Source organism: Myotis yumanensis, unplaced genomic scaffold, assembly GCF_028538775.1.
Source record: "Myotis yumanensis isolate MYYU_CA2020_CCGP unplaced genomic scaffold, mMyoYum1.0.hap1 SCAF_22, whole genome shotgun sequence".
NCBI classification, from domain to species: Eukaryota; Metazoa; Chordata; class Mammalia; order Chiroptera; family Vespertilionidae; genus Myotis; species Myotis yumanensis.
Genome location: NW_027223773.1, coordinates 10,836,268 through 10,861,478, shown reverse-complemented (window position 1 = coordinate 10,861,478; position 25,211 = coordinate 10,836,268). Strand labels below are relative to the sequence as shown.

Here is a 25,211-nt window from a genome sequence, read left to right as displayed (position 1 = left end):
CCCGCCTCACCCAGTCCCAATCAGCCAGACCCAAGCAGCAAGCTAACCTACCAGTCAGAGCATCTGTCCTCTGTTCAGTGCACAGCATAGCGACTGGTCGGTTGACCACTCGGTCGGACACTTAAAATATTAGGCTTTTATATATATAGATAGTTGATTTTACAAGGTTTGAAACTGTAGATTTAGAAGCTTTAAAATTTTGTAATTTAAGCACATTTTTTATGAACAAATATATCTATTTTCACTTGGTAATAAGGTGGGCACAAAAGATATGGTATCTGGTTACTCAGCAAAGGTAAAAGGTGGTAAAAGCTTTATTTCAGGGCTTAGTAAAGTTATACTTAAGGGCTCTGCAAGCATAGTGGCCCTTAACACAAAATTGATAATTTTGATAACTAAGAGTCATATACACTGTTATATCTTGTTATTAATCAAGCAGAGTTATTAATTTCTACTTGTTAGATTTATAGACTATTATGACTGCTTTGTTAAGTTCTATCATGGGTGAGAAGTTGAATAGGTATTAAAATCTAATACTGAGGAAAAACAAGAAAATATCATTACTTTTTATATCTCTCTAGCTCTATTTACTATAGTCTCTTGGAAGCATAACCACCCAATTATATTGATGTATATGCCTAAAACTTAGATTTTTATTTCTAATAATTATAGCCTACACAAGGAACTTGGGCTCCTCAGGAAATCACTGATTCCTGTGCGGATTAATATTCAAAGCATAGGGCCTAGCACAAATAAACAAAATATATGGACAAGTAAGAAAAAAAAAAAAAAGGAGAAACATGTATATAATAAAAGCCTAAGCGGCCATTAGGCAGAATGACCAGAACGACTGGCCGCTATGATGTGCACTGACCACCAGGGGGCAGACACTCAATGCAGGAGCTGCCCCCTGGTGGTTAGTGAGCTCCCACAGGGGGAGCACCAGCACCGCTCAGCCAGAAGCCTGGCTCATGGCTAGCGAGTGCAGCGGTGGTGGTGGGAGCCTCTCGACTGCCAGCTTACTTAAGGAGCAAGGGGTCCCAGACTGTGAGAGGGATGTGCAACTGCTGGCTTAGGCCCGCTCCTCCTGGGGAGCAGACCTAATCCAGCAGGCGGACATCCCCCAAGGGTCCCAGACTGTGTGAGGGCGCAGGCCGGGTTGAGGGACCCCCCCCCCCCCCTCCAGTGCACAATTTTGTGCACTGGGCCTCTCGTTTATGTGTAATTAAAAACATACAGGCGATTTCAGACTCATAAATAACTTGAGGATTGCTAATTAAATTCATGATTAGATGCCCTTTCCTCACCCATAAATGGATGAACATGAAGAAGCTTGACATAAAGGAGACCTGGCAAGGATCTAGAGCAAATGGAAATCTCATTCACCTCCATGGGCAGTTGCTGGAATGTGAAGGTGCCATAGAAAAGAGCTCCCTCCCCCTAAGTGATTTAAATATTAAAATTAAAGGTCCAGCCCACAGGTGTGGCTCAGGGGTTGAGCATCACAATTCAATTCCCTGGTCAGGGCACATGCCCGGGTTGCGAGCTCAAACCCCAGTGTGGGCTGTGCATGAGGCAGCCAATCCATGATTCTCTCTCATCATTGATGTTTCTGTCTCTCTCTCCCTTCCTCTCTGAGATCAATAAAAGTATATATATATTTAACATTCAAGGACCATATTAAGTGGGGATCAAAATATCTCACTGTGGCAGTATGGCCTGCATTTGCCTTGACTTGCATAATTTTTAAAAAGTAGCCTGGAAAAGGACCATGCTGAATATAAACAACAATTAACAGTTGTCGAACTACTGGGGGTAAAAGAAAGCAGTCGTGTTTGGGGGTTTTTTTCTGATTTTTTTCTAGTGGACCGAATCCCCAACTTTTTCTTGTTTGCACAGGAACAGGGACTTGCTGGAGAGCAGTGGGAAATATATACAATTAGGAAGTTTTAGATTCCATTTCAATTTCGGCCAGATCCTATGCTATTTTTTTTTTTTTTTCGTTTTTTGTCTGAATTGCCCTGTAGCTATGAAAACCAGTTTCTAATTTGAAGGCAGCTAGTAGCCAGGAAGTGATTTGATGATTGAATGCATTAGGAGACTGGCTTTATTAGTATAATTATGGAACTGTGCATAGCCTGGGGATATTTTCTTTTTTCAAAGAAAACAGTATCTCTGGGAGACTCACAGATAAGCATACAATGAGTTTCAGTAGTAAATATTTGTGAAAGATGGAAAGCTGAAAACTTTGCGATGTGAGTGTAAGAATTGTCATTGAAATACTTTTATCTTGTCCTTGTTGACTATTTCTCTCTAAAATGTAAAACGTAAAATGTGGTACAAATAAGTTTTAATTTTTTAAACAGTAGTAAAGGAAAAGCAATAATGAAGACAAGCAGGAAAAGTAAAGAATTCAACATAATAAAATTACATGTAATATTACCTGTATTAATTATTGTATTATTTTCCATACAAACTGTAAAGCTACTTTTGCCCTGTCCTGTATACACACACACACACACACACACACACACATTAGCAATTACACAAAAGCTCCAAGTGATATATGATTATATGAAACTTAAATGATTCCCTTATACAATAGGAAAATAATACAATAATTAATAAATTGTAATACAAGAATACACTTGGTGTTTTGCATGCTCACACTGTAAACCTACTTTTGCCCCACCGTGTATATGTCTATAAATAATTTATATTTCTATTTAAAAGTCACAGCACTCCTTTCTTTATACAGTGTGGTTCCAATTGTTTCTGCATTTTTTGGAGGGTGGGAACTTCTCTCAAAACACGTAGATAATAGCTACTAATAACAGGAAATCTGTTTTGTGACAATACAGATGTGTCTTGAGGGCATTACGCTAAGTGAAATAAATCAGACAAAGACCAACACTGTATGATCTCACTTCTATGTGGAATCTAAAAAATAAGAGACACCAGATTTGTGGTTACCAGAACTGAAGCTGGGGTGGGGGTTCAAGGAACGTGGTTACAAAATACAACTTAGAGATATGCAATGAACAGGTGTTGGGGATGAAATGTACGACAGGATGACGGTCGTTAGCAACACTAGAAGGTCTGTTTAAAGTTGCTAAGGGAGCAGATTGGAAAAGTTCTCGTCACAAGAGGATAAAGTGCTTGCTTATCAGGGCAGGAAGGCCAGTACTGGAGGATTAAGTTTCTGGCATATATTTCATGATTTGACACTTACCTGAAGAAAGGCAAATCAAAAGCAAAACGCTAGTATTCATAACCTTCAGGAGTCAGTGTTGGGTGACCTAACTTGAAAGAATTAATGGAGTTTAATTTTCCTTAGAGGTTTATTCTGGTTATGAAAGTCTGATTAAGTGTTTAAGAATTAAATAAATCAAGTAGGCTAGTCTGTTAGATATCAGAAATGAAAAGGAACATCAAATGAAAAGCAATAACATCTGTGTGCTGCTGTTGAAAATGTATAAAAACAGCCCGGCCAGTGTGGCTCAGTGGTTGAGCATCGACCTGTGAACCAGGAGGTCATGATTTGATTCCTGGTCAGGGCACATGCCCGAGTTTCTGGCTCGATCCCCAGTGTGGGGTGTGCAGGAGGCAGCCGATCCATGATTCTCTCTCATCATTGATGTTTCTATCTCTCCCTCTCCCTTCCTCTCTGAAATCAATTTTTTAAAAATAAAAAATAAGCCGAAACCGGTTTGGCTCAGTGGATAGAGCGTCGGCCTGTGGACTGAAAGGTCCCAGGTTCTATTCCGATCAAGGGCATGTACCTGGGTTGCGGGCGCATCCCCAGTAGGAGATGTGCAGGAAGCAGCTGATCGATGTTTCTCTCTCATCGATGTTTCTAACTCTCTATCTCTCTCCCTTCCTCTCTGTAAAAAATCAATGAAATATATTTTTAAAAAAATAAATAAAAAAAATAAAAAATAAAACAAAGGGCTACTGCTTTTTCTCCCAATTGGGATAACCTGGAAAGACACAGTCTTTTCCATCGAATAATCACAACTGTATCATATCCATAACCAGTTTCTCTCAATCTCACTTCATCACTGAATTTCAAACTATTTCAGTCTCTTGTGTTTTTTTTTGTCTTTTTTTAGAAATGATTTGTGGCATGTGAGGCTTTGTAGTGTTATTATAATAGTGTTTTGTGTGGGTTGATTAACTATGAGATTATTCATTTATTCATCTACATGGATATACTTTAATCAAAACAATTATTACTTTCTCAGACATTTCACGACTTTATAATGACAAGTGTGTCTTCAATGATAGCTTCTAATTTAAGCTAAAACCGCATTTATCTGTTTAGGAGGAGAGTTACATGGAATGAAAAATAAAGGTAGCTAAGTTACTTGTAAATATGTAGTTTTTATCAGGAGTTTTATTTGAGAGTTGGACATTCAGCATTTAGAATTCCAATGAGGGAAGAACACAAATATGTAAATTGTAGATGCTGGAAAAAAAAAGAAAATAAAAGAAGAGGGGAAAAAAAGAACTAAAAGGATACTATCAACTCTTAGACCATTTCATAGGTGACATGGAAAATTTTAAATTTGTTACTAAATTATATAAAAATGTTTTAGCATTGACAAATTATGTATTTTTCCACAGTACTTTTTGTGCAAATGATAAGTAAGTCTGGTAAATAGACCCTTTTTACAATTTTGTTCTTCATGGGCACAGATTTGAAGACAATTGTTCAAGCATTAATTTTCTCATAAAGTTGTTGCTTTTTCACTTTTAAAATTCTGTTTGCAAATATTTATTAGTAATTGCAATAAAATGTGAAAAAAGCTAATAATCTGTGTTCTAATACAAACACAGTAGTTCAGGTCATCATGGATCTCAGTTGTTTGATACACCCTGGTAGTTAAGGTATCTGATAAACTCCACTATTCAAGCACACTCTCCATTGTGCAATTTTGTCATTGAAATTTTATAACCTTTAAAGTTGCAATTTAGTTTAAGAGTTTGCTAATACGTGGGATGATAGGAACAAATGGAATTTTAGTCTGGCAGAACATTGTGAAAGCTGATATAACTCTTCATTCAAATAAATGGGCTTTTTATTGATAGTATATAGAATTTCATTTTATGCATTCAGTATATAAATTATGTTGTTGATTTTTTATTTTGAACAATATTGATCTGTAGATCAACTTAATAGAAAACCTGAATTATACTTATCTGAATTTTCCGTATGTTCCTGAGATAATTCTTTTGTAAGAGTGATCACTAAATTGGCTTTGAAAGAATTAATGGAGTTCAATTTTCCTTAGAGGTTTATTCTGGTTATGAAAGTCTGATTAAGTGTTTAAGAATTAAATAAATCAAGTAGTCTAGTCTGTTATAATTCCTGTGAGTTACCCACCTGTGGACTGGCAGCTCAATAATAAATAATTCCTCCCAAATTTTAAAACATAAAACTCTTAACATCCAGGAAATGCCAATGCAGTAAAAATAAAATTTTAATTATTTTAATGTCTTAACTGTGCCTTCAATTAAAACTCAAGAATTAATAGTTGGCAAAGTCATAGGCATTGGAAAAAATGCAATATATATCATGGTAGAAATTGGTTTCAAGATAAACTAACTATGGTGTTTTGATGGAAAAAATTTGGGGAAGTCTTCTTCCTTAATTTAAATGCATTTATGTAATAATGAGACAGAAACTTTGACACATTCTGAGTAATCTTACCAGATAAATGCTTGAAGTGCCATGCAAATATCACTATAAAATGTAAATTATTTATTATTATATTATTAATGTTGTTAATAAAAGTATTTACTGTAAAACATGCAGTAATATTACAACCATTCCAACATTTATTAGATAAACTACAGGGAATTCCTGCTACTTCTGATGGTCTGTAAGTCATAACTCATATAGAACTTAACACCTAAATTCTTATTCAAATACATGGCATATCTATCAATAATTCTAGCCAAGAAAACCTTAGCTGTTCTTGATTTCAGTAAATAGTCATTGAAGAATGCTTTCATGTAATGGATAATTTTTTTTTACAAAACTATTAAAAATTAGATCTTATATTGCAAGATAAAACCAAGACAATGGGAGAGCAATAATTTTTCTGAACATTTAGTTTTCTTAAAGATACATAGTTTTATCCCTGTAATATACAGCCACATAATGCAATTCAAGAACTACCATTACTACAATGGCCAGATAATGCTTCCCCCCCCCCCCCCCCAGTGTTTCATAACTTAAACAACATTTTACTTGTTTCAAAGAAATTTCACATACAAGATCTTCTTTGATCCCATCAATAATGTTTTTAGATGGACAAGGTCAAGTTTTTTAATTTTTCATGTTTCTCTTTTACCATTTAGGAAAGTAAGAAAGTTAATATAGACACACACACACACACACACACACACACACACACAAAAGGACTGTAAGAGCCCTAAACTCTTGTAACATTGCAGATTTAGCTCTTTTATCAACTATTATTGAAGTCATCAAGAAAACATCTTTATCTTTTCCAGGGTCAGAAGAAAAGTGAACTACAGGGTAGATTCCATCCAGCTCCCCAGATGTGAAAAGAAAGGTAAAGTAGGTGATTTATTTTCACTTCTGTAAACAGTTACACACCTGGTTTCATTCTCTTCTTGAAGAATCAGCAGTTGTCATATCCGAACACCAAGTTCACGTAGCACTTTCCCTGGCGAAGTTTATCCTTCTTCATCTTGTCCAAGTCCTGTGTTTTCTACTTGGTACTCTCAGAGATCTCGGTGAGTCGCTGAGCTGTTACCATATTTTAAAGCAGCTCACATTCCAATGAATGTGCTATTGATCCCGTCTGACTATCCAATATGGGAAGGTGATCTGAAAGTTCTTAGATGGTAGCTATTGATCAGAAGAAAACATAATTCATTCATGATGCCTAAATCTTCTTGGATATTAGATTGCAACTCATTTCCTTTAATTGTCTGTGTTTGCATAGACTGTTATGACATATCATTTTTGTGTGTGATTTATTTTGGCTTTTTAATTTTGCCAGAAATTTGAAAACATACCTTAGTGCTGACCTTGTGTTTTTCTATAAGGGGAAGAAAAAGACTGGTCCCAGACATTCTCTTATATATAATTATAAAACCGAACTTCTAAATTCTTTGGTTCATCTGTTTTTAGTAGGCTTAGAGAGTCCATAAGGAAAACCTAGATTAAAGGGATTGGACTCTAGCTCTCAATCGAATCAAGTATTATTTTTATGAAATAATATAGTTTTTATCGTAGCAGTTGCCTAGAACTAGAATAGTATACTAATCTACAAAATAGTAGACACAAAATAAGAAAACAATACAGTAGACACCCATGGAGACAAGTGGAATGATTAATAATCAAACACAGGATTCTCGCATAATGTGCTGAATTCTTTACAATAATAGAATCAAAGGATTGAACTCTAAAGAGAATAGAAGGAGATACCCACAAGAGGTGGTGGTAGAGGTAGAGCTACATTTATTCATCAAGTATGCACTGAGGGGAATTCCTGGAAACGAAGGTAGCAGTACGGAGGTTGGAAAGACAGTCTCAGGCCCTAGCTGTTTTGCTCAGTAGATAGAGCACAGGTCCGCAGACTGAAGCATCCTGGGTGCGATTCAGATCAATGACATATACCTCCATTGCAGGCTCCATCCCTGGCCCTGGTCTGGGAGCCTGCGGGAGGCATCTAATGGATGCGTCTCTCTCACTTCAATGTTTCCCTCTCACTGTCTTCCCAGTCCCTTTTAACATTTCTAAAAATCAATGGAAAAATACCGTCAGGATAGGATTAACAACAACACAATGAGAAAAAAATACAAAAGAGTCTCAGATCTCAGGCCAGGTATGAAAAAGCTGAACACAGCTGAAGATTATGCATGGCACTGATAGATGAGTTATGTAGAAGTTTGTTTGAAGAGGGAATAAAGGTATGAAGAGGGAAAATCAGAATTCTATTTTTCCCCAATATCTCAAATTGTTAAGCAGAGGAGTGGAATAATGATATATTCCGTTTAGAAAGGTACTCCTGACAGCAGAGTGGAGAATATATTACGAGATGAAAGGACCAAAGGCACAATGTTAGGAGTTCATTTTATCAGTTCATAAAATAGGTAATGAAGGCTCAAACCACCCTATTGGCAGTGGGAATGGAGAGGAAGGAGACGTTTGAGAGGCATTTATGAGCTACATTTAATAGTCCTCTATGACAAATGGATGAGATGGAGATGAGAGAGAAGTGGAGAATTCAATCAAATTTAAAAACATCTGCCTCTAAGACTTCTGCTAAGTGTTTCCATATCCAGCGGTTCTCAACCTGTGGGTCTCGACCCCTTTGGCAGTCAAACGACCGTTTCACAGGGGTCGCCTAAGACCATCCTGCATATCAGATATTTACATGACGATTCATAACAGTAGCAACATGACAGTGATGAAGTAGCAACGAAAATAATGTGATGGTTGGGTCACAACATGAGGAACTGTATTTAAAGGGCCAGAAGGTTGAGAACCGCTGCTATACACCATCTCATGTGAATTTCCCTTTGCCTCTGTATTGTAGATCTTTTTATCCTCTCTTTATAAGTAGGCATGTTGAGGCTTGGAAAGGGGGAGTATTAGGCTCAAAGTTTTATAGTTAACAATTGCCAGAATCAGTACTTGAACTCTAATTGTTTTATGCATCTCTTCCTCTCTGGGTTCCTCATTTCTACTTTAAATTCTCTGACTTTCTCAGGGACTACTAAAATCCTAGATGGCTCAATAACCCTGAGACTATTGTCAATTCATTTTGATCCACCTTCTTGTATTCTTGTCACCAATTCCCTAGAAAGTCTGTCTCCCTTTCTCTGTTTCTCTTCCCCATCCCCTCTACTCTTTCTCCACAAACACACACACACATACTTAATTCCAAGTCACAATTTTGTGCATATGATAATAACACTTGCTCTGAGCCGTGGGAAAAAAAAATCCCAAGCTTTAGATTCAGCTTAATGGCAGAACTTATAAATACATCTCATATCTCAAAAGTGGTTAAATGTTATTTTGCTAGCACAAGTAGTTTCTCTGATTACTCTGACTCCAGCTTGGAAACAGAAAACTCAGATTTTTGTGCTTCAGATTTTTTCCGTTCCAGACAGTAATATTGAGAAATATGTTTATGAAATGAGATCTTCTAAATTATGGAGCAACTTTCTATATGTAACTCAAATGCAGTTGGATTTTGAAGGCAACATAAAATTGCATTTTCTAAATAGACGTAGAAAGCAATGTGAAATTATTCCAACTAAGTTCTAATTCAAAATCCTGCCCAAATTTATTGTCAGTAAAATAAATCCTATAGAGAAAGAATAAAAATATACTATGGCAAATATATATACTTCTTGGACTAGCCTTAATTTAATTGGGCTGCTTTAATTTTAGTACAGAAATGCTAACTGGAACACTCTTATTTTTAAAAAATATATTTGTATTGATTTCAGAGAGATAGAAACATCAATGATGAGAGAGAATCATTGATTGTCTGCCTCCTACACAGCCCACTGGGGATGGAGCCCACAACCAGAGCATGTTACGGATCTAGAATCAAACCATGACCTCCTGGTTCATAAACGCTCACCCACTGAGCCACGCAGGCTGGGCCTAAAATGTATTTTTTAAACCTTCTTATATTGTTTGGTTATTTTGCCAGTTTTCAAAACAGATGAATACATGCATCCATACATAGGGATATAAAATGTTTAATTTTGGTATAGTTCATATCACAAACATCTTCTTACATTCCCTATAGTTTGTAATTCTGTTTTTAAGCACATTTTATCTCTTTAAACACATGTCCTGGCTGAAGAGGCCAAAGACCCTTAGAGTTATGGGTCCCTTCGAAGGCCAGCCAGCCTGTAAATATAACGGGGACATAAAATTCAGGGGTGTCATGGAGCGTTTAGTGCACTCACATCTGGGAGTCCTACAGCAGCGATGTAACTGTCTTTCCAGCTGGGAGCAGAGCGCTGTAGCTACATCTGCGAGATAAAGAACCAGTGTTGTCTACAGGCGGCTGCAAAAGGGCTCCGTGCTGCCTTAGCCTACCGGGGAGCCCTCTGAGATGCCGCTCCCCGGGAATCCAAAGCAGTGGTACCCGGGGTCTAATAGGAAACCCATTCTCACTTAGAGCCACGAAGGAAACGTGTCCTTACGCTCCAAGGAAACTTAAAAAGACTCCGCATCACCAGAGCCAAGTGGCCTGGGAGAGAGCCCAGCTCTTGCTTCTGGGGGTGCGATGAAGCGATAAACCTTCAGCGAGTGGTACCCACACTAACAAACACAGCCACGGGAGTGTCCCCTGAGAAACCCAGTGATCATCCTTTAAGGCAGGAACACATTCAGACGCAGATAAATTAGCCGCTGAGTCCAAAGGGCCCCGGGAAAGCAGTGGTGTTTTCTCTTTCTGAGTCTATGTGAAAGAAAAGGCCTGATCCAGGCAGCTGGGGGTCAAGTTCCCGCTCTGACCTTGAATGACCTACCAGCGAAGGGCCCAGCAGGAAGCAGAGAGCAGCTCCAAAGAGTTTCGCTGGAAGGAACTTTTAAAAAGCGTTATTTTCAGAAGTGGAGGCAAGGCTACCTGACAAAATCAATTGTGTTTCTCTGTGTTAGCACTGCATGGCCAGCGTTCAAAAATTTAAAAAGCAGCTCTACTGACAATAGACCCAAAATGAAATATTAGTTATAAACGGGAGTTTATTTGCTTGTGTGTTTTTTTCTTGTCTCTCTGAGGAGCATAAATATACCTATTTGATTAACTGCATTACTATAAGGTGTTGGTGTAGCATCTTGTTTAACGTCATGTACAAATGGCCCTGTAAATACTTTTAGTTGTTGGTATTAAAAATACAAACGGACCTGCCCGTCTGCTTGAAGGGAGCTGCAGTTAATTTCATGACAGTTTTGTATGCTCCCAGCTACAAACTGCTGAGGGAGTGGAGGAAGTACTTGCTTCCTTTGCAAAATAGAAGTTTATGTTGTGTTTTGTCAGACGTGTGTCTTTCCCGTGAATGAAGTCACAGCAGCACGGGAATCCATTGGCCATGTTCATAGAGCACTACTGTTTAAGATCCGCTAAAAAATGGGGAGATAAAAGAAAGGAAAAGGCATCCGAGTAGGCAGAGCTCAGGGCTTGGGAGCACCTGCTTCAATTTGACCAATACCGGCTGTCAGCCTCATATTGTTATCTTTCCACGTATTTCTTCTTAACGTCGTCACATTAAAAAAACTGCTTTATTTTGGCATTCTGGTTAGACTTCCATCAGGAACAAGGGAAAGGTTGGCGTCTTTAACTGGAAGAGAAAATGAAGGGGAAATGGTAGCCATGGGTCAAAGTGTGAATTGCATTTTCTATAGCTGGAAAAATAAAAGGAGATGGAGAAAGATGGATATAGAGAATAATTATCAGACCAGCTTACATGTGTCTGAAAAGGCATATTGTGGTAACATTAAGTGCTGAGGAATTCAAGGTGAGAGGGAAAAATATATCAATTCCTCCTCAAATGCGAATAGGGTCAGAGAGAAGTGCACTTAGCATTTAAAAAATTACTTTAAAGCCTGGAGTTGAGCCCTGAGAATTCTGGAGTTCACAGGACAATTGATCCAGATGATAAACAGGAAGTCAATAAGGAAGCAAAAGGAACAAGAAAGACAGGAAGAGCAGTAGAGGCAGAATTGTATAATAATAAATATAATAAACTGTCTCAAATACAGAAAACTACAAAAAAGAAAAGGATAAATTAAAAATAAAAATATAGGAAGCATTTTAAAAGGTTGCCAAAAGTGATCAATCAAAATAAATAATAATTTTATGAAAAAATGTTAATGAAATCATAGCATGTCTTAAATGAGAAGAATTGACAACACCAGAAAATGTAATATTACTCTGAAACATCATTCTATGCAGTAGAAACTCATAAAACTTTCACTGTCATTTTATACTGAATATTTGCTTTCTGAACAGTGAACAATAGTGTGGCATAGGCTTTCTTTTCCAATGTGGGTGGGAAAGATGTGAAACAATATTCTGTAAAGAATATTCCCAAAACAACACACGAAGATGAGTTTTACCTCTGATTAGCTAGACCAAGGTAATGCAATCATGGCAACATTAACGTACATCTTCTAAAATAGAGAGTTAATTGATTCTATCACTTTAGCAAAGAAATGCTTAGAAGGGTGATATGTTGAGCAAAAAGGAGACTATTCTGCTCAAATGGAAAGAAACATCCACAAAATAAAATAAATTGCTCTGAATAAATTTAGGTCAAACATACAACAATTCCAATAAGATTATTCAGAAAGTCTTTTCAATAGAAAAACTCTGAAATGTATATCTTCCTTTTACTTAAGAATCAACTTTTCAAATAAAGGAAGGGAGAAAGAGAAGGAGGGAGAGAAGGAAATAAAAAAACAAAAAAACCTGGTGGCCTGGTACACGGATTCTTGCACATTGAAAGGAAATTAATTAGAAGAAATATTTTAATATCACTATGCACCCATTCTCTATAATAGAAGTGTCAGAGATGAAAGAAAATTACTAAAATGTATATGAAAATAATATATCAATTGATTATTAAACAATAACAACATGATATTACAACAAAGACATGATATAAAAACAACAAAAAAATGATATAAAAACAACAAAAACATGATATAAAAACAACATTGATTAACAATAATGACTGATAAATTGATTAAACTTATTCCAATATCTCCCTGTATACCACATTAAGAGTAAAAACACTTTCAGAGTGCTTGACTAATTTCCCTTGTGATGAAGTATTTATAACTTTAACTTTAATGTCACATGCTCTTCAAACTTGAGAGAAAGCAACATATAACTGACCATGTCCGAAAATGGCTTCAGGTAGGAATATTCCTACTCTGTCTAGAGTTTGTCCTTGTGATTTAGTAATAGTCATTGCAAATGCGGGCATCATGGGAAACTGTCTTCGAATTAATTTAAATGGGAGAAAAGTGTCAGATGGGGACAAATCAATTCTTGGTATCATTTGGAAAAACTTTGCCTTTGCTACAACATTGAGTAAATTTTCCATCAGATGGTTTTTCACTAGAGAAATTTAGTGATAGGCAAAATTGACATGTAACAGTCATTCCACCACAACTGTGTTCGATAATTGCATCCTAATTTATTTCATTTTCACTATGAAGGCAGTTCCTACCAGCATTGGTAGTACTTGTCGATGACTGTTCTTTAGACATATTCTGTTGACACTTTCAGCCTCAGAGGTACATTGTCCCAATAGTTGGTCTTCAGACGTATTCTGTTAATGATGTCTTTCAGCTTCAGAATGTCAACAAAAACAACCAAGTTCACGATCCACAATGACAGGTCAAAACACACGTGTTTGATTGGTGCCATCAAGAGCTTTATATGTATCACACATGTGGGAGTCAACGTTTATTTTTAAATTGCCAGTGCGCGTCATATGTACCCACCAGTAGATTGGTCGGACTGTCGGAGAGATATACGGTTGGTCACTTAGCCAGATACACAAAATTCATGTAAGGGGCTTGACCCTCACAGCCCCAGCTGTCTTAGCCGGCCCTCGCAGCCCCGGCTTCATTTGAAGGTTGTTCGGATGGTCCGGACCATTGTTCGGCTGTTCGGTCTAATTAGCATATTAACTCTTTATTATATAGGATAGCTTACTGGTATCTTAATATCTAGAACAAAACTTTTTCTTTGCCCAAATCTTTCAGATTAAATAAATGTTTATTGGTAAGCATATCTGGTAGATGGTAGCTGTCCTTCCTGTTTTAATATTTTTACAATGTCCACTAATATAATTAGGGGATAGAAATGGAGTACTAGATAGCTATAGTGATATATTGTTGGTAGAGTAACTTAATTCTCCTAAAGGTGAAAGAGGTATACACAAACCTAGATGTACATATGAAGAACCTACAGATTTTAATAATAGCCTAAGTCTAAATTAAATTAGCATTTTATGTGTAGACTCATATTCAGTATTAAGTCTGATTGTGTATAGCTTTTGGAATGGTAATTAGGACATAGAAAGCATTCAATAAATGTTAGCTATTATTGATGTGATTCTTATTTCAGGTTTGAATTCTTGATTTTTCTCAGATTCAACCTATTTTGAAAGAAAACTGCTTTGTAGGACAAATCATTCCATGTATTTAAACCTGTTACAGTTTATTCTTTGAAGCCCAAACATGTCATTCAGACTTCATTCATTCATTTATTCACTGTCAAATTGTTTTTCACCACTTGGTTAAAGGCACTTTTCTTAAGTTATAAGGATACAAAAGATGTGACGTTTCCATTTTGCATTAAATAAGTTACAGCGAGAATGTGGATGTACAGAAAGAGTCATGCAAAGCTATTGTTTTAGAATACGAGGCAATTTTTTTTTAGCAATGCTTTATGTGATCAAATTTTCCTAAGAATAATGAACAACATATTCTTTTCACAATTAGAAATGCTTTATCTTCAAATTCCTCATTCTTCTGTTTTTTTGCAAGCACACATCCATGAAAAGAGAAAAGATTTCTCATTAGGTAGCACCGTGTTAGGTACTCTACACGGCCATGCTAAGTATGTCCATTCTCTGTCTCTCTCTCTTCCATGCCTTGTGAAAATAATTCCAAATAATGCACTCTCTCAAATCACTTAGCTCACACTTAGATCAGCTTGTAGGAAGCATAAGTAAAGTAGAAGTAAGCGTAGAGTGGAAACCATCATTGAATTATTAACTTTCTATAATGGACAATTTCTAATAATAGTTTGCTCTCAATTACCTGGTTATTCTCATCTCTTAAACTCGCATTATGTGCTGGAGTAATCTCTTAATTATGAAATACATGTATGACTGTGGTCTTTGTTTAATAACTGATAATTGAACTTAATGTATTAGTCGTTCCATATACAATTATACCATAGGATCAATAGAATTTAATGAACTCTATCTGGTCAGTGAAATAACGATAAATTATTCATGTCGGAAAATGAACTGTATTAAGTTAATCAAGCCATTAGGATCATTTTCTAAAATAAATTTTGAGACAAAGACAGTATATCTTTTCTTAAAAAAATGAGCAGTCTGTATAATAAGATCTGGCACTCAATGTACTAAGGGCATTAGGTCAAATAAAACATTTTCAGTTATGTTTTTAAAGAAAAGCTTCAGTTCAGATTTATCACACAAGTGCATGTTGTTTTTATAAAATATTTTATTAAATGTATTGAGTACTTCCATTCCAGTTTCCCATTTTTTTAGAGTGAGCTTGTAGAAAAGGAGACTTATTTTTCAAATTTATATTCGGTGTGCTTATAAAAAATGCAGAAAATATTAGAGTTTGCTGAAAGAATGACTTCCAGTTAAAAGTTAGTTTGTGCTTCCTCACAGCTGCAGTATTGATGTAAGAGTTTGGCATCTTAGATCTTATGTTGAAGCACCCGAAACCAATTCAAGGTTGATCAGAAAATAAAGGAATTTGTTATGAATACACAGGTGTTTAAACATAAAGCAAGGAAAAGAGTATAGTGATCCCACAGCGGGATACTGCGATTAGTATATTTTATATCCTACACTTTTGTAGAATATAAAACAGGGGATTCCTCACTTTATGTCTGGGTATTTTCCAAGCTACACTATGTAAATCCATTGGAGACTGGTTAGTAAGATTTGGATGACCTGTCTGTCCAAGTCTGTTAGGGACTAGGGCAGTGGTTCTCAACCTTCCTGATGCCACGACCCTTTAATACAGTTCCTCGTGTTGTGGTGACCCCCAATTTCATTGTTACAAATTGAACATAATTAAAGCATAGTGATTAATCACGAAAACAGTATGTAATTATATATGTGTTTTCTGATGGTCTTAGGTGACCCCTGTGACAGGGTCATTCGACCCCCAAAGGGGTCGCAACCCACAGGTTGAGAACCCCTGGACTGGGGGTACCCAGTGATGTTAGGACCGAGCCATCTTCTGCCGGCGGCCCTATGTGATTAGTTCTATCTGAGAGAAGGCAGCTTGAAGAGCTAAAAGATGCCATTTCAGTGCAACAGGCTTGAGGGCTCAGGCCTGCGGAGGGGAATGATGGAGTGAGTTATAAAAAGGATTTAGTAAGTTTCCCGGCAAAAGGACAGCTGGCTGTACGACGCAGGGATATCACCTACCCACTGTCCCCCGCACTAGCTACCCAGACATTCTGAGAGACACCCATCACCTGCGCGACTGACAGGCACCATAAAGCTAAGCTGCCCTTTCCCAGTGAATAAAAGAAGCCCAGGTGGGGAATACACAGTGCATTTAAAGAGATGGAGTCTTTTTTCAGGAAGAGTCTATGAAGTTCACATTTGTTTAACAAGTGAAATGACAGCGATGGGAATCTATGTTAAATTCATAGGCTGGAAGACTTTAATAAGACAGGTGTCCTATATAATCAAAGGCTAATATTCAAATAGACCCAATGGCAGAACGACCGGTTGCTATGACACACACTGACCACCAGGGGGCAGATGCTCAATGCAGGAGCTGCCCTGTGGTGGTCAGTGTGCTCCCACAGGGGGAGCGCCACTCAGCCAGCAGCCAGGCAGCGCTCCACGGCAGCGCTAAGGATGTCTGACTGTTGGTTTATGGGGAGCGGGCCTAAGCCATCAGTTAGACATCCCCCGAGGGCTCCCAGAGTGCAAGAGGGCACAGGCTGGGCTGAGGGACACCACCCCCCCAAGTGCACAGATTTCGTGCACTAGGCCTCTAGTTTAAAATAATGTTGCTGTTGATGATACTGGTGATATCCTTGTACAATTATTTTTCTGAGAAACATCCCAAACAACATTTATTTAGCACAGAACCCACTTGCCTATTGAGTAAGTCTGAGCCACTTTGCAATTAGTCTCCTTATATTAAAGCCTTAACCTATGGGATGCCAAACATCTAAGTTTAAAATGCTTCATAGCCGAACCGGTTTGGCTTAGTTGATAGAGCGTTGGCCTGCGGACTGAAGGGTCCCAGGTTCGATTCCGGTCAAGGGCATGTACCTTGGTTGCGGGTGCATCCCTGGTGGGGGACATGCAGGAGGCAGCTGATCAATCTCTCTCATCGATGTTTCTGACTCTCTATCCCTCTCCCTTCTTCTCTGTAAAAAAAATCAATAAAATATATATATAAAATAAATAAATAAATAAAATGCTTCATATCTAGCCCTAGCCAGTTTGGCTCAGTGGATAGAGTGTTGGCCTGCAGACTGAAAGGTCCCGAATTCTATTCCCCTCAAGGGCACATGCAGGCTTGAACCCCAGTAAGGGGTGTGCAGGAGACAGGAATCGATGATGCTCTCTCATCACTGATGTTTCTATCTCTCTCTCCCTCTCCCTTCCTGTCTGAAATCAATAAAAATATATTTTAAGAATAATAATATGCAAAACTGACAGAGTGAACTGTAGTCTTTCCATGGGAAGCACAACATTTCAGAGTCTGTATGTTAGAATCAGTACTTTTGATCTCTGTGGGTCCCAGGGACCAGAGGCTTAGCCAAAAGGCAGTTGGATCAAAGCCTGTCTCCCTGAACTATGTCAAAAGAGAATGGTCAATGGTGTGTACTCTAAATGGGGACGTGAGACACCAGTGGCATCTCTCAAATCGCTGAGCATAAAAACTCTACAAAAACATGGTGAGGAAGGTTATCTTTTCATACATTATTTTCAATGAAAGCGTTTCAGTGCAACATTTCAATACTCTTTGGATACAAAGGACAAGTATGATTTGGGAGTTATGTGTTGATTTGAATTTGCTAAAGTATGAAATGGTTTTATGTGTGAAAAATAATAACAATGTTGTCTAATTTAAGAGTTCTTTTTTTTATCAAAACCCAGACAGAATATGTTTTTCTAATAAAAACTTCAAATAAATAATTGAACAGGAGATCCACAGTTATAAATAAAATATTTAATTTAAAATAATATAACATTTCTTTCATATTTAATTGGCAGTAAATATCATATAATGCGTAATGCTTAAATTAAGTAGTTCTTATTCACAACCAAAGTGGTTTTCAAGAGACTGATATCATTTCATGGAAGCAAGTGAAGCAATTAATTAGATTCTATTTATTAATCCACTTCAGATGTAATGAAAACATAACAGCAAAAAAATATATTTGCACTTGAATCTGTGATGGATGTTGATATCACTGTGGTGTTCAAAGTTGCCTCATATTTCAAACGAATGTATGCAAATGTATAATAATAATTTAGATAAAAATCCAAATTAAATCACTAGAGACTTTAAATAGGAGTAGAAAATTATTTTTACTCATTTCTTCAATCAAAATTTATTTATTGACCTCATACTGTGCTTCAGACACTGGAATAAATTCAGAATAAAAGGCTTATCAAGATAGCTAATGTCCACACACTCAGAAAATCTTACTTAATTTTTAAATAATCTCATCACTGCTTTTGCTCACATCTACCAACCTGTTCTTTTTAGACTGGATTCTAAATTCAGCATTTCAGGCTTTATGTTGCTTGTTTCAACATTTCCAATAAATGTCCCATTTGGAAAACCTTCACTATGGTTCTCTGTCTTTTCTCTCAGTCGTTTGTCTGTTTCAGAGAATATTTTTACTTATAGCCCCATAACTACTTGTCTCTTTTTAAAGTCACTTTACGGTGGCAAGACTTTCATTTCACAAGTTTCATGCATTTTTATTGTTTATTTTAGTGAGCCTCAATCAATTTATACAGTTGGTTGGCCATCGCCACAATCAATTTTAGGTCATTTCCTTTACTCTTAAAGGAATTCTCACCATCCCCAGATCCAGGCCACCTCTGAGCCAATTTTGTTTATATAATTTTGCCTTCTCATGAAATGTCCTACAAATGGAATCATGGCATATGTACGTGTCTGGCCTCTATTTGAGGTTTGTTCATGTTGTTGCATGTATACCCGTTCCTGTATATTGAGAAGCAGTATTGTATTTTATTTCAGTAATGTTTTCTAATTTCCAGTGCTCAAGATTTCATTTCTTTTGTCAAACCTTTGGTTAAATGTGTTAAGTATTCCTAAGTGTTTTGTTCATCTTGATATCATTGTGAAAGAAATTGTTTTCTATATACTGCCAATAGTATATAGAATTACAATTGATATTTCTATTAATCTATCCCGTGACCTTGTTAAATTTGCTGATTGGTTGTAAGAGGGTGATATACGACTCTTTCCTTTGGAATCTCTCCATATAAGATCATAAAAGTATATTTTAAAAAGTAAGAATAATATGCAAAACGTACAGAGTCATCACTGAATAAAAACAGGTGTACTTCGTTCTTTCCCATCTGTATGCCTTGAGTTTCTGTTCTGTGCCCTAGATCATTGGCTGGAACCGCCAAATAAACATTGGTTAGAAGTGGCAAGACTGAACCTCCCTCCCCTTTTCCCAGTCTAAGGGGGAGCATTCAGATCAGTGGTCGGCAAACTGCGGCTCTTGAGCCACATGGGGCTCTTTGGCCCCTTAAGTGTGGCTCTTCCACAAAATACCGACTTCTGCGCATGGGCCATGAAGTTTCAATCACACTGCACATGCGTGCCCGTACGTGGTATTCTGTGGAAGAGCCACACTCAAGGGGCCAAAGAGCCGCATGTGGCTTGCGAGCTGCAGTTTGCCGACCACTGATTCAGACCCTCACCACTGAGTGTGATGTTAGCTGTATTGGGTTGTTGATATATCCTAGATTGTCGATACATTTTTAAAGTCATAAATGGACCTTGAATTTTATCAAATGCTTTTTTCTACATCAATTGAGGCTATCTTATGGTTTTTTTCTTTCATTGTTTTATTTGTTAAAATGTATTGAGTATTTAATATGGCGCAAGCACCAAGCTAAGAACTTTTCATATGTCATCTTATTTTTATCCTTATGGCAAACCTAAGAGAGAGAGATATGATCATTATGTCAGTTTCACAGATGAGGAAGTCCAACTGCCATTAGGCTAATTTGAATTTTACCAACCTGGTTTGAACATCCCATACAATGTATATATGAACTCATGTATTTGCAGGAATTAGCCACCACCTAGAGTTTATGATATTTTCATTATTACCTTTTTTCTAGCATTTGAGTTAGCATATCAAAGACCTATGTTAAGACTTTACTGACCATCAGTAAAGTGAGTTGGGTTATCTGACTGTCTTATCTCATCTCACCAGGACTCAACTGAATGGGAAATCAGATAAATCCATTTTATTAAAAATTTAGCTTTGGGTGGTAAACACACAACACAATATAACAGATGATGCACCATAGAATTATATACCTGAAGCCTACATAATTCCACCAACCAGTGTCACCCCAACTAACCCATACAAAAAAACAAAACAAAATATTTTTTTAACTGGAAGGAGAGGAAGAAAAAGTCAGGAGAAGTTCAGGCTTGAATGCTTCTTACAACAGATACTAAAGGGGAGAGATCTAGGCAGTCAGAGAGCTACACGAGCGCATAAAACGTTCTGAGCAGATGAAATGATTAAAGAAAAATAGGCATCCTGGTCATCATATTTACTTATTTTTACCAAAGCTGCAGAGGTCTGAGACCTACTAGTATAGTCAGCCATAGTTGCATTTACCATATTGACTTTGACATAATAAGCAGAAAACTAATATGAAGTAGCTTTTCCAAATTACTTATATTTATCATAGGATTATTCCAGTGTAACAAAGAATTCCCCAAAATTAAATTATTTAATCTTTATAAAAATATTCTTTTCCCCCTCACTCCCTTTCTCTTTCTCTCTCTTCCCTTTCCTTTCCCCCTCTTCCTTCCTTCCTTCCTTCCTTCCTTCCTTCCTTCCTTCCTTCCTCCCTTCCTCCCTTCCTCCCTTCCTCCCTTCCTTTATTAAATTCATCAGGTGACATTGGCCAACAAAACTATATAGGCCTCAGGGCTATCACGCCAGCACACATCATCTGTATGCTACATTTTCACTATGAAAGTGATGTTTCTCTACACTGCTTACCCTGGGTTGCCTCTACTTGCAAAAGGTGAGCGGAAGTACACACGAAGGCTACACTCCTTAATTATAATCAGACGCAACCGTATTAGCAATAATAATTTTGCTCCCAGCCCCTAACCGATTCTAACATAAAGGTCACCCAAATCTTAGTAATCAGTCTCCAACGGATGTACATAGTGTAGCTGGGAATGTACCCAGACAGATCGTGTGCCACGTTAAGCCTGATTATTCAGCAACGATGCTTGTTTACGCCTAGTCGCCCTCTTTGAAGCCGAGTATCTGCATGTAAGCAACAATCTGTATTTCACAATACTTTGGGGTTCTTAGGGCCTACAATCCAGAACTCAGAACTATGGAGAAATGACAGCCAGCAGTAGTTCCTGGGAAGTATTAACCCGACAAGGTGGAAAAAATATTTCCCCCCATTTTTTTATGGTCATAATAGAATTCAGTTTAGCACAGAATGCTATTACTGTCAGCGTCGTGAATAGCTGTAAGTGATGGTGGCAGGCATGCTATTCCCCCACCCAGGTCCCCTCCAACCTCCTTTATACCTAGAGCCCCTCTTTGTTGTGCTTTTGCTTTTAGGGCCAGTACCTTCCAATACATTTTAGGGGGCCTGCCCTTGGCTCCACAGTGCCTGGGAATGTTCGTTTCCCTGGGGCAGTCTTTAATATACGATCCCCTTCCATGTCAGAATTCCCCTGCAGAATAAGGGATCTTGGCTTGAAATCAGACCTTTGAGTGGCTTGTTCTTCTTTGTGTCCCTCTCTCCTTACGCCCTTCCCAGTGTTTCCTGAGATCACACCCTGGTAAGTCACATGCACAGCCTGCTGCTTCTCTGAGTTTGCTCTTGGGGACCCTGACGATGACAGATAACAATTTATAATGACTACGCACTGGCTGCTGCATAAATCCCAATTCAGCCGCATGTAGGGTCTGTGGATCACCCACCACCAGGAAGTTCAAGGGCACAGTGCAGAGCGGCAGTTCTCAACCTGTGGGTCGAGACCCCTTTGGGGGTCAAACAACCCTTTCACAGGGGTCACCTAAGACCATCGGAAAACACAGATATAATTACATATTGTTTTTGTGATTAATCACTATGCTTTCATTATGTTCAATTTGTAACAATGAAATTGGGGTCACCACAACATGAAGAACTGTATGAAAGGGTGGCTGTATTAGGAAGGTTGAGAACCACTGGTGCAGAGTTTTCATCTAAACTTCACCTTTTCCTCTAACGCAGTGGTTCTCAACCTTCTGGCCCTTTGAATACAGTTCCTCATGTTGTGACCCAACCATCAAATTATTTTCATTGCTACTTCATCACTGTAATGTTGCTACTGTTATGAATCGTCATGTAAATATCTGATATGCAGGATGATCTTAGGCGATCCCGGTGAAAGGGTCGTTCGACCGCCAAAGGGGTCGCGACCCACAGGTTGAGAACCACTGCTCTAACGCTGCTTGTCTGTGTTCTCATGCTGATGTGTGCTTTGCCCTTTGGGTACCTTGGATCATTCATTGCGTATCTGCTTGCTTCAAGTGTTGGCTTTGAGTACAGTCTCTGCTTGCTTTATGCAAGGCTTTATTTCTCCCATTAAATTACACCGTGTTTTCTGCCTGCCGACCAGTTGCACATCACATTTCTGAGCTCTCTAACTAGAACAGTTTTTGCCTAGACACCTTGTTGCCACTCATAGTTTGCCTTCTGCTTGTCCATGTACAGGAATTATAAGTCGCTTTTTGAAGGAAATGATTGTCTGTGTTTAGTAATGGCGGAGAAGGATTCCCCCCAATGTTGGAATCGGCTCACTTCTCCTTGAACATCTTCCTGGCAGCCTCCTCTCATAGTCAGTTTGCTGAAGTCCATCACATGGACCATTTGAGGCAACAGTGATTGTTTACTCTCACACCATCAAGCATTTTTGAAATGCTTTCTACTCATTCCTGTCTCCAAAGTTAATTTTATTCCTGTGCAACCTTGAATCCTTCCTGGAACAAAGTCTATAAAAGGAAGTGTGTAGAGTCACGTGTTTACCTGACAGATTTGGGAGAATTTCTGCCCATTTCCGTCTCACTTCCTTAAGTTAATTGCTTGCAATTCTACTTCCTCAAATTTGGTTATTGACTGTGTGCGATGTTGTTGAAATTCTGAATTAATGTTTCCACCAGGCATTTTTAAAATCTGGTTCCTCATTTACCTCTCTCCTCTGTCTTATTCTGTCACCGTCATTTCATTACTGTGACCTTCTCCTCAATTAACCCACAGCCCGTGGAAAAGATTATGGAAGAGTATTAGGGGACTGAAGATTTGGATTGTATATATTAATAAGGATAAGAGGATCAGAAATCAAAATATGTGTTCATTTTCACTGTGTTCAGTCCGGACAGGAACACACTGAGATGGAGGTGGCTGAGGCTTTGCCACAGGTGTGTAGAATTGTCTCAAATATATAATTTAAGAGAAAGGGGACTCTGGAGATAAGATGCGGAAAGAAAAAATTTCAGAATAAAAAATTCATAAGACAAAGTTCAAAAATGAGACATATATATTTAAAGATATCTTTAGTTCTCTCTGCTAGAAGAGAAATATAAATGTTGATGAGTTTTTCGGTGACTTCTTTCACACGTATACTTATATTTATTTCATCAAGTAATTTAAAATGTACTTGAAGTGGCTTCCAAAATTAAATAAATAAATATATATATATATATATATATATATATATATATATATATACACACACATACACACACACACACACACACACACACGGAACCTCTAAAATAATTATAAAATAGTAAGTGCGCATGTAACTCAAAGTAGTCATTGATTTTTTTTCCCTAAAGTATCAGAGATAGTAACTGATGGAACGAACCCTTAATCTATTTCCAATGCCATTATACTGATGATTGGAAATATGTAGATTTCTTGAGTCATCTACCAAAGAGACAACAATTCAACTCTTGGTAGTAAACACAGTCACTTTTGAGTTGGTAGAAGAGTAATATAGAGAAATGAGAGTTTACAAGACTGTCATTATGTCTGAATAAATGGGTTCTGAGATGGACCTTCAGAAGTGACCCGTAGAGAAACAGACAGGTCCAAAGGAGAGCTCGGTGTCTCAGGATGACACTGGGGCTATAATGCAGAATCACACACACCTGCGCTTCAGATTTAGAAGATGCTTCTGCCATCCTGTCTCAGCCACATGGCCTCTCAGCACTCGGTGCCCTGAAGCACAGACCCTGAATGGATAGACATTATCTTCCCAAGACATTGTTGCTTATAAATGTAAGAAGGAAGGAAAAAAGAAAGCAAAGTGTGGAGGCAGACATGTAAACCGTGAAAGAACATAACGCTACCTCTCACTTCCGTCTTCAAGTGTTATTTCTGTGCATCCAAGAGACAGAACCCAATTATTCAGATTTTTGGCTTCTGAAGTAATCTGGACAGCTTCTCCATATAGAGAGAATATGAAACAGATGTTTAGAAAATTAATAATAGTCTTCATTTAGGGAAAAAGGATGAATATAGTCATGCTTTATTTAAAGCATAGTAGGAGATGTAGAAATAAATAGATTTGCATCAGAGAATGCTAAGAATATGAGATTTGGGCTGATTGAAGAGTGAAACACAGAGTCATTCTAGGTCATGGCTGAAATAAAGTGAAGGCCCAAGCCCACTGACTGGAGAAACTTTAATAAATGGTACCACGTGATTTGCTACAATGGATGTAATATGTTTGGAGGACATGTAAAATAAAATTATAAAATTGGATTAAAATGACTGAGGAAGGTCATATGATCACAGAGCTCAGGTGATGTAGGGCTCTGAGGTGGACAGAATCCTACACAGAACTGCATTTTGGAAATTGATTAAAATATGTTTAATAGTTTTCAATAAATACAGCATCAGGAGTATAAATTCTCTGCTCATCTCCATTGTTATACTGTCACGTTTGTTTCAATATGATTAGGAAATTACTATAGCAAAGACAGTTTTGACAACTATTACTAGAAATACTGATAAATCAGTGAATTAAAATCCCGGAAAAATATCTACCTATGATTTTTCTTTCAAACACTAAGATTGGTCAGGCATTTTAATATATACTTATTAAATTAGTTATATCCTAACTTTCA

The 25,211-nt window shown here is 37.6% G+C and overlaps 1 protein-coding gene across 1 annotated transcript in view; it reads left to right on the top strand.

Moving 5' to 3' along the window:
* Nucleotides 1-25,211, top strand: part of BRINP3 (BMP/retinoic acid inducible neural specific 3) — a 227,914-nt gene that overhangs the window by 17,930 nt on the left and 184,773 nt on the right. The window contains exon 2 of the mRNA XM_070401317.1: nucleotides 6,523-6,584. The gene's annotated coding sequence lies outside the window, so the exon portion shown is untranslated. The remainder of the gene's footprint in view (nucleotides 1-6,522; nucleotides 6,585-25,211) is intronic.